We start from the raw sequence: 12639 nt of genomic DNA, 5'->3' as shown, positions 1-12639 counted from the left end.
GGTTTTTTTTCCACTGTACCCCATCACTGTCAGCTCAGTAGCGTGGCAGCCAGAATGTTTTTGTGAACACTTTCCTACTCAAAAGCAGCAAGCTCCAAAGGTGAATTTGTAGTCATGATAGAATGTGATAGAGCAGACAATTTTTTAGCAAGGGAACTTCCAGAATTCTGAGAGCCTCGAAGTGTACCACGTGGACAGATGTCTGCTGGCTGTTTGGTAAGGAGAGCCACAGCGATGTCTGAGATGAGCCCACAATGTCCCGGTCTCCTGTTCTGAGCCTCTGTCTTCCTCTCTGCTGAAGGGGAGTGAGAAAACCACCCAGTTCTGCTCAAGCTGGGGCTGGAAATGAGCTAGCAGATAGCACGCACAGTCTTCTCCAGAAGCTCCTTGTCAAATGCTAACATTCCATTTGGAAAGAAATGAATAATAGCTGGGACTCCCACAATGAGAATGTTAATGCAAAGAAGTCCATGGTAGGTAGGCAGGCAGGCAGGGAGAGGGCAAAACCAATCCTGAAAGCTTTGTAAATCAAGCCCCCTCTAAAATGTGTTGCTTCTGTGGCTGGAAGCAGCATGGAAACCTACAGGCAAGAGCCTCTGACCTGCTGTGTGACCTCGGGCAAGTCACTGTTCCTCTCTGGATCCTTATATGTACAATGAGAGGATGGGCCAGCCAACCTGGAAGATCCTGAGAGTGTCCAACATCCAAAACAATGTGGAAGCTTTTCTACCCCACCCCCAACCCCCAGGAGCTCACAGAATTTAGCAGTCCATGAGGAACCCACCACTTGGGCTGTTTCTAGAAGCAGGATGTAGGTGAGCACCACTAGGCAAAGTCTCATCCCCCTCCTCCTCTCCTCCTCCAATGTCACCGTTGTTATTTATTTGGTTTCAAATGGGCCACCCAGAGCTCTTAAAAAAAAAAAAAAGATAAGAATATCATAACTCACAGCCTCCACCGGTAACCCAATCCCATCTGTGTGACGGAGGGTTGCACACCACGGCTTTGCTCCTCCCAGCTCTGACCCTTCTGAAAGCGCACTTCCGACGTTAAACTGGAGATAAGGTGCTGGTGCTGAGGCCGGTGGTGGCGGCTGTCCCATACCAGGACCTACTCTGTGCCCGGCACACTGTGCGCAGTGCTTTATATGCTCGTCTTGTCGGCTTTCTCCTCACCATAACCCTACAAAGTGGTCCACTGTCATTACTGCTTTTGTAGAGATAAAGAAACTGGGGCCTGGGGAGGGAAGAAATTGTCCAGGGCTGCAGGTAGCAGCTGGACTTTCAGATCCAGGCAGCCCGCCTCCGGAGCCTCAATTCTGAATCATTAGGCTGTTGTGCTCCACGGCAGCAACAGCAACAACTGCTGCTACTGTTCCTACCACCCTTCACTGAGCGCTGCTTATGTGCTAGGCATGCGGCCAGGGCTTTACATTTTGTCCTCAAAAGCCCACGCTGCAGAACAAACCAGCCCAAAACTTGGTGGCTAAAAGCAATGACGGTTACTTATTTTGTGCATGAACCTGCAGTTTGGGCGGGGCTCAGCGGGGGAGAGATCACCTCTGTCCCCACTGGGGTGATTCCAACACCGGGGGCTGTCCAGCCATCTCTGGTCCTCCCTCTGTGGAGGCTCACGGCCTGTCCATGCGGTCTGTCCAGCGCGATGTGCTCAGGGTCATCAGACTCTTACAGAGCGGCTGGGCTCCTTGAGACCAAAGGGGAGACAGCTAGTCTCGGGAAGGCCAGCAGCCTGGCTGCTGCCACAGTCTGTCAGTTGCCAGTGAGCACTAAGGCCAGTCCAGATTCCAAGGGAGGAAAATTGAACCCCCACACCTCAATGGGAGGAGTGCCAGAGGATCTGTGGCCATCTTTAATCCACACACTTATATTCTCCCTTAAGAATCTTTACAACAACCTACGAGATTCATTTATTCACTCGAACATATGGAACACCTACCACTGGACACTGTTGCAGCCTCTTGGAGAGAGCAGTGAACAGGATGTAGTTACACCCACTTTACAGATGAGGCGACAGAGATTTGCAAAGGTTTCAGTGCCAGAGAAAGAGCTAGCACTTTCCCCGTAGACTCTGGATGATTCTTGACAAGGGCAGGAGGTAGATACTGTGATTGGCAGTCTTGAAGCAGAGGAGCCAGATCCAAACCCTGATTGCCAGAGTCGAAGGCTAGGCGGTCACTCAGCACCCCATCTCAGCATGATTCTACATCTGAGCTTCACTGTGACACCCATGCGTGGGCCCCACTGACAAGGGACACCCCGAGGGGAGAACCGGGCTACAGGGGAGAGCCCTGTTGGCACTATTAAAAAGCCAGCCCTGATGAGAGCAGGCAGAGGTGCAGGAGCTGGGATAACGGCCCAGCCTGAAACGGTCACCACGGCAACCACAGGGCTGTCTGGAGCCAGCAGCCTGCCAGGCCTTGGCCCCACAAAACCCAGGAGGGAGGCAAAGGGGGCGGCCCAGTGAGGCATAAATCAGGGAGTTCTATGCCCCTGACTCCGGGCAGACGATTTATGGGATTGCTCAGGGCCCACTGGATGCACTGGGGAGAGAGGAGAGGATCTTCCTGTTCCCACTGCCCCTGCGGCCCCTGCTCGGTGCTGTAGGGGCAGGAAGAAGTGCCTGAGCCTGGGAGCCCCTTCAGGCCACCCTCAGTGCCTCTGGAGGCCCCTGCCCCCTCCAGGGCTGCCCGACCCCGCTATGGCCACCAAACCAGCGTGCTATCCCCATGCTGACAGAAAAAGTTTCAAGAAACAAGTCTTATCCTTAACTATGGGAGATGTGTACTGATATTTTCTATGTTCTTCTATTCTATCCTGTTTGTAAAATGCTGGTCACAACCCACTGAATTAATGTCATGGTGCACTAATGGTTTATAACTTGCAGTTTGAAAAATACTGAGCCCAAGGAAGCCAGAAGGCTCCCTCAGCCTTCCCACCCCTCATGCAACTGGAACAGACTTTACATTCATCATCTCTTCTATCCTCCCCACAAGTACCTGGGTCTACCCCCTCAGGCCCAAGCTCATCCCACTAGCCCACCAACCACTGTAGCCATTCAAGACCAGCTTCCTTGTAAGGTCACGAGCTGGCCATCCCTGCAGTCATCTGAGCAAGAGTAGAACAACCACCATCCGTACTTCACGGATCCCAGCATCCGACAGAGAGGAGACAGACCTGATGCTTCTGGGCCCACACAGGACAGCAGGTGGGCAAATGCTGGCCACATGCCCATGTACAACGGCGCCATGGGTGAGATGGCAGGGGAGCTACGTGCCCACCAGCACCAGCTGGGGAGCGCTCAGAGCTCAGGCCGGCTCAGACAGACAGGGAAGCAGGAAGTCATCAGGAAGGCGGGGATGCGGCTGGGAGCCTGGCAGAGACCTCAAGGTGGCTTGTGCCGCCCCTGGCTGAGGCCCTTGTCCCCGAACAAGCCCCACGGTCACCCCCATTGTCCCACCTCCTGCCCCTGGAAAGGTCTGCTCCTCTCAGCTGCCCTCTCAGCTCTCTGCCTCTAGAAGGAAAAGTTCCTCTTACCAGGTCCTACTGAGATGCTAAGACAGACCAATGACAGTGTTTCAGCACAGCAGAGAGGCCTGGGCTCCAGGTTTGGACGGACTTGGGTCCCGGTCCTGGCTCTGCCCCTCACCAGTGCAAGACCTTGACCTAAGTACGCTACCTCTGCAAGCTTGGCAAAGAACCAGTGAAATGGGGCAATCATTTCCACCCCGGTATTTTTGATAAGGGCAGATGTCCACAGTACATTAAGTAAAAAGGGCAAATATGTTCCCATATCTGTTAAAAACACAAAACCAGAACCCGCATTTACGTGTTTGCTATGCATGGAAAAGTTTGAGAGAAAATACCCAAACTGGTAGCAGGAAAGTTACTGGAAGGGGGAGGGGTAGATAGCTTTTGTGTCATCCTCTATAAACTCCTAGATCATTGGAAAATGTTTACACCAATAAGCATGTATTAAATGGGTAACAAAAATTGAAATTAAAAATGTCTGCTGCCCTCCCCTTTTTATTGTGAAGATTACAAGGCAAGCATATACCGCAGCCTTGGCCGGGGCCCAGTTACCCCTCGCTTCCCTTTGGTTCTTCCCTTCCCGGGGTCTTGGACATTTCCAGGGACTTTTTCTTTTAACTGATGAATTAAAGATGTATAAAGATATATACAACTGCTAGTCTGATTAATTGAACAACTGATGACTCTCCTTCACCACGGAGAACTTTTGCTGACAGTTATCTGGCCTCCCAGAGGAATGAATGTGGGATTTCAGGCAGGGGCTTGAGTATAAGAAATCCCCCTTTCTCTGCTTGGGAAAAGGCAGCCTTTAAACTTCACATCAACTCCATGAGGTGGGCACCATTTTTACCGCCATTCTACAGAGAGAGGAAAAGTGAGGTTCAAAGCTGAAGGCCTTGTCCAAGGTCAAAGGGCTGTGAGGGGCGGGTTGGGGGCAGTCAGGTCCACCCACCTGACCCTGTGCCCGAGCCTCTCAAGGGTTTCTCTTGGAACAGGAGCGGATTAAGCATGCTGTGTGACCGGAAGGCAGGAGAGCAAAAGCATGGGATGGGAAGGGTGAACCCCCTCGGCTCCAGGTCTGAGCAGAGCCCTTCAGCTCACTCAGTTGCCACAGCAGCCCTCCCCCTCTCCCCCCATATCCTCAGGGCCTCCACATTTACCCTTCCCTCAGCCTGGAATGCTGTTCCATGAGATGTCTGAAGTTGGGATTTTCTCCGTATTCAGGTCACCTCAGAGAGGCCTGCCCTGAGCAGCCAGGCTCACCCGGGGCCACTCCCTGTGACCCACGCAGACCCTGGACAACCACCTGTCACCATGTGCCGCCTTTGTGCTCTTTGGGGTATAATGCTGCCTCCTGGTTTGCTAGGCTATCGTCTGTCCCCCTCCAGGAGGGTGGGCCCTGGCCCGTCCCCAGGGAGCTGCATTCCCTGGTGCCTTGTGCACACAGTAGGCACCCAATAAAGATCTGGCAAGACACTGTTGGTGCCCCACCTGCACCCCCTCAACACCCCTTTCCTGTGCTCCAATCCCTAATACTTGCAACTGCCAGCACCTGCCATTCTCATCTGGAGCTTTTCTGGGGGCTTGAGCCTGCCCTGTTCACACACCGGTGAATCCAGAGTGTTAGGGGTCGGTGTCCCCAGAAGCATCCTTCAGGCAAAGGCCAACAAATACCCTGCCTCTTCCCCTTGGCTGGGGTAACTCTGAGGCATGTTATCCACTGCCTCCCTGAGCTCCCCAAGGGACCCAGCCTCAGTTTCCCACACGGGCCATGTGCTGAACACCCACACTGCCTTTTCGTGTACTGCTTTCTTCCCTGCAGTATTAGGGCTGCCACAACAAAATGCCAAAAACTGGGTGCCAACAGAATGTATCCTTCACAGTTCCGGGATGATTCCTTGGGGGGCTCAGAGGGACACTCTCTTCCACGCCTCTCTCCTAGAATCCAGTGGTTGCCAGCAGCCCTTGGCTTGTGGCAGCACAACTCCAGTCTGCCTGCATTGTCACATGTGTTCTCCCTGTGTATGTCTCTGCCTTCACATAGTCGTCTTCCCTCTGTGTGTCCATGTGCCCAAATTTCTCTCATAAGAACATGAGTCATTGAATTAGGTTCCACTCTAATCTAATACAACCTCATCTTAACCTGATTACATCTGCAAAGACCTTATTTCCAAATACAGTCACAGTGACAAGTACCAGCAGTTAGGACTTCAATATCTCTTTGCAGGGATACAGTTCAATCCATAACACCTTCCAGTCCCATCTCCCTTCCTCCACGGTTCTTTCTGGGACCACCTCCCAAATACCTGCATTCAGATCCTTATCTTGAGTCTGCTTCTGGGGAAGCCCAGGCTAAGACAAAATATAGTTTGAGTGGATAAATGACATTTGACAGAGGAGGAGACTCACAGGGGTGCGAGCACTTGCTCCAGGGCTGACATTGACATTGGTGACCATCAGAGCTGGGACTTTCACCCTGGCCTGTCTGATTCCACAGCCCCCAAGAAGAGAGATGATGAGGGGCTGTCGAGAGCATAGTTGCTTTAAAGGTAGTGAGCTCCCCATCCCTGGAAGGTTGCAAATGTGCCAGCAGGGACCACTGCACAAGGCTGAGAGTTGGTTAGGGTGACCTCAAAGGCCCGACTAGCCCTGACATCTGAGTCTGTACATTTTAAAAGCATGTGGGAAAAACTCCAGGCCTCAGGGTCAGAGAGCAGAATAACCTTCCCCTGACCTCCCCAGAGCCTCGCAGCAAAGCCAAGTTTCTCCGGCATCTGCTTTAATTTGATGTCTCTTCTTCTCGCTTATTAAAGGGACACAAAAGAGAGAAAACCACTTGAATTGTCCCCCAGACGGACTGGCTATAAATGTCTCCATAAAGGGCCCAGCCTGGGCTCTGCTGCCCAACAATTACAGCTGCCGTGAGACCCGCCCAGACAACCAGCCCCAGGCACCTCTTTGGTCTCCTCCCTGCCCCGGCAGGTCACTGCCAGCGAGGGCCCCTTGTAGGGGACAGGCTATGGACCCCAAGGTTTATCCAGGAATCCAGCTGATTCTTGTCCAAACACAAGCACGGCCTGGCTCAGAGCAGGGAGGCTTGTTCCCCAATTGCCTTCAAGGTTACAGCAAGCTGGGAGTGCGTGGAGGAGGGACAGCCGGCAGAGAGTTCTCTGGCAATAATCCCTTCCTCGCCCCATGGGTTTCCATGTGTGCCTCCAGCCTTAAGAAGAAGGCCAGCAAAGGTCAGATCCTCTTGTTCTTCCTCAAGATCTGTAAGAGCTCCTTCTTGCCCAGGGAACAAAGCCCCAATCCTCAGTCTAGTTAGAGGAAGAGGGAGAGAGACCTAAAAGAACAGTGGTTACAAGTGTGGACTCTGATTCAAATCTCAGCTTCCCCACTTACTAGCTGTGTGACTTCAGGCAAGTTGTTGCACCTCTCTGAGCTTCTGCAGCCTCCTCTGTTAGATGGGTTGAGAATATTGGTGCCTGCTTAAATTTAGAGTTAACCCATGAAAAGCTGTTAGCTCAAGTCCTGCCACCTGTAGTATTCAATAAAAACCAAGTTTATTACCTGTTGAGTACTCTCCATGAGGCCGGCACTTGGCAAGGGTGATTACCTCATTTGGTCCTCATAAGCACCTCGTCAAGTAGATATTATTATTATCTGTATTTGGCTGAGGACAAAACTGAGATTGTGAGCAGTCAAGTGGCCTCCGCATAATCTCACAGAAAGGGGTGAGGCTGGCATCTGAATCCTGGCTTCTCTGACTCCAGGACTTGGCATCTCTGTTTTTTTCAGGACCTGGGTCTCAGGGTCCTGGGCAGGCCCTAGCTCTCCTCCAGATGTGTCACTGTTTCATCCATTCATCTCTCCCTTCAATCATTTATTCCTGTAACAAACATGCATGGGGTTCCTGCCACATGCCAGGGCTGTGTCAGGCCTGGAAATAGAGGCTGACAAGGGCCACAGGATCCATGTTCTCAGGGGAGCCACAGCCTGCTGGGCCCTCTGGCTTGCCCAGAAACACTGGTTTTCAATTGCAGAGTTGGAGAATAATCCTTCCAACCCAGCTCATATGCTTCTCTCCAGGAAGCCAGCCCCAATTTCCTCTCTCACTAGGATAATCACAGTTAATATTTCAATGTCAGCGGTGTGCCAGGCATGGGGCTGGGAGCTATCCAAGTATTAGTACATTGATGCAGTAGAATGGGGCAGGTCCCTGGTCTTCCTGACTTTGGAGGCATGGGGCACATAGTAGGTCCACAAAAAAATGCTAATAGATTTCCTCTCCCTTCTCCGAGGGACAAAATTCATTGCATGTTTCTAAAAGCCAAAGTGCTTCCAGTGGCTGAACTTGACCTGCCCCAATCGTGACCTTATCTCCTCATTCACTCTGCTCCAGACACACTGGAATCCTTGCTATTTCTCAATTTACCAAACACATTCCCACCTCAGGACATTTGCACAGTCTCTTCTTGCAGATACCAACATGCCTTTCTTCATCTCCTTCAGGCTTCTGCTCAAATGTCACATTATCATTTGGACCTTCCTGGACCACTGTTTAAAATTGCAACCCTACCCCCTCCCCACACTCCCTATCTCCTAATCTTGCTTCTTTTTCTTCATAGTACTTATCATCATCTGACACTAAATATTTAAATTATTTGTTAGCATTTGTCTCCCCACTCACTACTCCCCTCACCAAGAACATGAGCTCTAAGAGGTCAGAAATTTGTCTATTTTGTTGACTGAAGTATTCCCAGGCCTTACAAGAGTATATGGCTGCATATGGTATACAAAGAGTATATGACAGTGTAAGAGGCCCTCAAAAAGGCTTGATGAATAAATAAATGAATATATCTCTGTAGTCCCAAAAATGCTTTGTAAATAAATAGTAGGTAATCGTTTGTAAACAGCAGGTAGCTAGTAAGTGTGTGTGGCTTTTAAAGACAGTTATATTGAGTTACACTAAGCTGCACATGTTTAAAGTATACATTGACTAAGCTTTGACATACGCATACATCTAGGAAGTGAACACTATGATAAAGATAGTCCCATTCTAATTCCTCCTTCCCCAGGAACCCAGGCAACCACTCATCTGCTTTCTGTCACTGAAGATTAGTTTGTATTTCCTAGAATTTGATGTTAATAAAATCATGTAGTATGTCCTGCTGGCTTTTTCTCTCCCCATAATTATATTAAGATATATCCATGTTGTCTCATAGATTAGGATTTGTACCTTTTGATGGCTGAGTAGTATTTCATTGTGAGCCTCTACCATAATTTGTTTATCAATTTACCTGTTAGTGGACATTGGGTTGTTTCCAGATTTTGGCTATTAACAAATATGGCTGCAGTGAACATGTATGTACAAGTCTTTGTATGGATAGAGGGACATACGCTTTCTTTTCTTTTGAGTAAATACATGGAGTGGATCGGCTGGATTATATGGTAGGTGTGTGTTAACTTTATGAGGCTGCCAAACTGTTTTTCCAAAGGGTTTCTACCATTTTGCATTCCCACCAGCAGTGTGTGAGAGACCCAGGTGCTCCACATCTGCCTAACGCCTGAGATGGTCAGTCTTTCAGAGTTAAGCCATTCTAACCCGTGGAGCAGTGTCCTTGTGCATTAATTTGCATTTCCCTAATGGCTAATGTTAAGCATCTTTTCACGTGCTTATTTGTCATTCTCGTGTCTTCTTTGGTGAAGTAACTTTTCAGATCTCTTGCTCATTAAAAAAATGAGTTGTGCAATCTCTTAATCACAGTTTTGTATGTTCTTTATATATTCAGGATATAAACGCTTTATCAGATAAATGATCTGAAAACAATCTCTTCCCTCTCTGTGGCTTGTCTTTCCGTTCTCATAACAGTGTTTTGGGGTAGTAGAAGTTGATTTTAATGATGTACAATTTGTCTATTTTTTCTTTTATGGATTGTGCTTTTGGTGTTTCATCTAAGAAATGTTTGCCTAACCCAAGGCCACAAAGACTTTCCCCTATGTTTTCTTCTAGAATTTTTATAGCTTTGGATTTTTACGTTTAAATCTATGATCTCTTTGAAGTAATTTTTAAATATGGTCTGAGGTATAGACCAAAGTCCTTTTTTTCATTCCCTTCTCTTTCTTTGTTTGCAGGACGATATTGAGTTGTTCCAGCACCATCTGATAAAAAAGACTATTCTTTCTCCACTGAATCGCCTTTGCAAAACCAGCTGTCCGTATATGTGTGGGTTTGTTTCTGTACATTCTTTCCTACCCCATTGATCTGCGTGTCTACTTCTATGCTAATGGCACTCGGTGTTGATTACTGTAACTTTATAAGTCTTGGAAGTATAAGTCCTCATATTCTGTTCTTTTTCAAAATGGCTTTGACAACTCTAGGGCCTTTGCATTTCCATGTGAATCTTGGAACCGGCCTGTCAATTTTTACATGAAAGCCTGCTGAGAGCTTGCCTGGGATAGCACAGACTCTGTCAGTCAATTTGAGGAGAACTGGCATCTGAACAATACTGAGTCTTTTAAACCATGAGCATAGCATATTTCTCCATTTACTCAGGGTTTTCTTTTTCTCTCAGCAATGTTGTGTAGTGTTCTGTGCCCAAATCTTGCACATCATTTTTCTGGATTTTATATTTTCTGATGCCAGTGTCAGTGGTTTTGTTCATCTCAATTTCTCATTATTTTTTGTTCATACATAGAAATATAATTAACTTGTATATTGATCTATATCTTGCAGTCTTGCTAATCTTAATTATTAATTCTAGCATGTATTGGATTTTCTATATACAATATCATGCCATCTGCAATAGTTTTACTTCTTCCATTCCATTCTGAACACCTTTTATTTTTTTAAATCTTCCCTTACGACACTGGCTAGAACTTCCAGTAAGTACAGTGTTGAACAGAAGTGGTGAGAGCAGGCATCTCTGTCTTGTTCTTGATCTTAGAGGGCGAGCATGCAGCCTTTAACTATAATGTTAGCTGTAATTTTGTTTTCTTTTGGTAAGTGTCCTTTATCAAGCTGAGGAAGTTTCCTTCTATTCCTACTTTGCTAAGTTTTTATAAGGAATGGATGATGAATATGTCAAATGCTTTTTCTACATGTATTGGGATAATCATAGAGGTCTTTTTTAGTTTGTTGATATGGTGAATTACATTGATTAATATTCAACAATTAAACAAACTTTGCAGTCCTGGGATAAACCCACATGTAATTATGATGTATTATGTTTTTATATATTGTTGAATACAATTTGATAAAATTGCATTAAGGATTTTTGCATCTTTGTCCATGAAGGATATTAGTTGTAGCTTTCTTCTCTTGTAATGTCACTTTCTGATTTTGGCCTCTTAGCATGAGTAGAGGAGTATTCCCTCCTGTTAAATTTTCTGGAAGAGTTTGTATAGAATTGGTATTATTCTCCCTTAAATGTTTGGTAGAATTCATCAGTGAAAGTTTAGGTTTTCTTTGTAGGAAGTTTTCTAACTATACTGCAATTTCTTTAATAAATGTAGGGCTACATTTATTTCTTCTAATCTATTTTTTTGAGTGACCTTTGGTAGACTGTGTCTTTCAAGGAAAGTCTACATTTCATTTAGGTCACTGAATTTATTGGCCAATGTTATTAACAATATTCTCTTATCTTTTAATATTTGTAGATTTTGTGTGATGTCACCTCTCTCATTCTTGATATTGGAAATTTGTGTCTTCTCTCTCTCCTGACCAGAATGACTAGAAGTTTATTAATTTTCTCAATAGCAAACTTTTGGTTCTACAAGTGTTTCTCTTATTTTTCTGTTTTCTATTTCATTCACGTTCTCTCTTATTTTTTACTATGTTTTTCTGCTTGCTTTGGTTTTAATTTGATCTTCATTTTTTAGTTTCCTTTGGCAAAAGCTGAGGTCTTAAATTTCAGACCTTTTTCCTTTTCTAATGCAAATATTTAGTGCTACAAACTTCCACCTATGTACTACTACTTTAGTAGCATTTCACAAATTTTGTAATATTGTGTTTTCTCTTTCATTTAAAAATATTTTCATACATTTTACATTTATATATGCTATAAATTCTACATTACATTGTTATTGCTTTTGTTTAGTCAGTTATTTTATATATTTAAATAATAAGAAAAATATTGTATTTTATCTTAATAATTACCACTTTTAGTGTTCTTTATTCCTTTGTGTAAATTCATATTCCATCTAATTTTTTTCTTCTGCCAAAAGGACTTTTTAAAAATATTTTTCACTGTATGGATTTCCTGGTAATGAATTACTTTGCATTTTAAGAGTCATTATTTCACCTTTGTTTTTTAAAGATTTTTCTTGTAGCAGTCTAGATAAACAGTTTTGATTTCTGGTATTTTCTTCCCCAGTACTTTAAAGATATTGTTCCACTGACTTTTCACTTGCATTGTCTCCGACAAGAAATCTGCTGTCAACCTTATCTTTGTTCGTTTTGTACTTTATATATCTGTTTTCTTTAATTACTTTTAAGATTTTTCTCTGCTAGTTTTGAGCACTTTGATTAGGATTTAATATGGTGTTGCTGTCTTCATGTTTCTTATGCTTGGGGTCCATTGAAATTCGTGGCTCAAATTTGGGAAATGTCAGTCATTATTTATTCTAATATTTTTATTTCTAATATCTTTTTTTCCTCACCCCTTTCTCTCATCTCCTTTGGGGAATCCATTACTCATATATTAGGCTGCCTGAGGTCGTCCTGCAGATCACAGATGCTCTTTTCATTTTTTTTGTTTCTCTCTGGTTTCATTTAAAATAATTTGTTTGATATGTTCAAGTTCACTAATCTTTTTTCTGCAATGTTTACTCTGCTATGAATTCCATCCAGTGTCCTTTTTATTTTATACATTGTAATTTTAATATCTAGATGCTTGAGTCCCTTTTTATCTCTTCTGTCACTCTCCTTAACAAGTTCAATCTTTTCTCTAGTTTTTTAAACATATGCAATACAATTATAATAATTGCTTTAACATCCTTACTTGCTAATTCTGACATCTGTATCAGTTCTAGGTTGGTTTTGATTGATTTTTCTCTTCGTTATGGGTTATATTTGTTTGACTCTTTGAAT

Source organism: Furipterus horrens, unplaced genomic scaffold (assembly GCF_987537825.1).
Source record: "Furipterus horrens unplaced genomic scaffold, mFurHor1.1.pri manual_scaffold_3, whole genome shotgun sequence".
Classification (NCBI taxonomy): domain Eukaryota; kingdom Metazoa; phylum Chordata; class Mammalia; order Chiroptera; family Furipteridae; genus Furipterus; species Furipterus horrens.
The sequence above is the reverse complement of the archived record's forward strand: the minus strand, read 5'-3'. Positions refer to the sequence as shown.